Genomic DNA, 1,972 nt, shown 5'->3' with positions numbered 1-1,972 from the left:
GTTCGTACGAACCCTTCATACAAACAAAAGTAAGAGAAATTTAGGATAAGAATATGAACATGTTCTTGCATGAGGCCCATTGACTGTCCTTCTGGATCACGGTTTTCATTTAAGAGTATTCCCACAATTCTTTGCATTTACATGGCAGTAAGCAACTGGAGCTATGACACTGGGTGACACTCCCAGTTCCTGTCCTTCTCCCCAGGTGTTACACCATATACAGTATTTTGACCACCATATGCTGTGACCACAGGGGACACTATTGTGTTTCTACAACAGAACTTGACCGAACATGGCCACAAAGAAGAATATGTTACACCAAAAGTGTAAGCCTTTGATCAGAAGCTGAAGACGCATACATACATGGGGCGGCTGCGGTGGAAGGRTAAGGGGAGTCGTCCTGGAAGTGGTTCAATGCCCCGTCCAGCCATCTCAGTCATTGTGACCTTGGGCAAGACACTTCACCCGCCTTGCTGATAGTCAGAGGGTGCCRTTGCATGGCAGCCCCACCTMTGTCAGTGCGCCTCAGGGCAGCTTTGACTACAATGTAGTTTACCRTCATCAGTGTGTGAATGTGTGTGTGCATGGGTGAATGTCTGTAAGTGTAAAGCGCTTTGGGGTCTGGAGGGACTTGATAAAGCGCTATATTAGTTYAGTCCATTTACCATTTACCATACGCAAAAGAAAAAAACATTGACTGTTAGACATGGTCACAGAATATGACAGCTGTTGTCGTACATTGTGACKTCACTGTAGCATAGGAAATAGTAAAGATATTTAACCAAAAAAAGTTTCTACTCATCATTTACATTCTCTAATGTCAGGAAAATAACTTTAGATCACTGATAAGTACACWGTTATAGAATTATTACACAGTCACWTATTATGAGGAAGCAATTCAATGCCATATCTGCTTTCTGATCCACATAACAGTCACATCCCCAAATCAAATGGTGGGAGTAACAATTGGCTCATCTGCACATGTGATCTGGACTCGTGGAACAGAAATGCCACTTTTTCCTACAGAAATGGTCAAAAGGAGTGGACTACACACCATGATTTTATTATTACAATAAAATTGACTTACAAGGTAATGGCTACTTCATTACAGTCACAGTRTATGGTAACAGCTGCCATTTTAGGWGACCATCTAATAATTTAATAACAGTCAAGTTCAACATGCCAGTGATCAGTGATCAGTGCTCTGTGCGTTGCACCGGAGCACACGTATAAATTAGAGATCAAACAAACCCTCCATCACAAACAACCTTATCAGACCCAGCTGGGTCGGCAAGAACTTCTCCTTTGCAGTAATTAAAATTTACATTTTCCCTCAAATGGTTTGCTTGTCCATCTTAGGGTCTCAATGCTTCGAGCGTCAGCAGAAATCTGTGAGTCCTAGTCACAGCAAAGATTATCGGGACTCTGTCACCAAATGAACATTTCTGTCTTACCCTCTTGCTTGAGGGTGTCAGTGATGGCTTTCTGGACAGCAGTCAGGTCAGCAGTCTTACTCATTATTGCGGTTTTTAGTAATGCTTTCATATCACCATTATTTTTGTCTAATAAATCAGTGTAATATTCCTTCATACTGTATGTTTTCTTGTAATCCATACCAACTTAGTTTTATTTTTCTTGTATCTCTCTTCTGCTTTCAATTTCAGGAAGCATGAATACAAGTAATTCTTTTTTTACAAGCATTTCTCAGTCCTTTTGTCCTCCATGGAATGTCCTGTGTTATGGTCTGCTTTTTGCTTTTGGAGCGCTTCCCGGTTTGCTGAGCGTTCACACATGCAATCGAACCCCACCAGATTTCACTTCAACCAAATTGAGATCTAGGTTTTAGAGTGGACCAGAGTTTGTATTTTTGATTCAGAGTTCGATTACACATTCACACCTCCCCTAAGGAACCAAACTTTGTAGGCAAACAGAATAGAGTTCAATAAAGCAGACTAAACAGGGCTGGTGTAAA

Source organism: Austrofundulus limnaeus, unplaced genomic scaffold (genome assembly GCF_001266775.1).
Source record: "Austrofundulus limnaeus strain Quisiro unplaced genomic scaffold, Austrofundulus_limnaeus-1.0 Scaffold164, whole genome shotgun sequence".
Classification (NCBI taxonomy): domain Eukaryota; kingdom Metazoa; phylum Chordata; class Actinopteri; order Cyprinodontiformes; family Rivulidae; genus Austrofundulus; species Austrofundulus limnaeus.
This window is presented reverse-complemented; position numbering follows the sequence as displayed.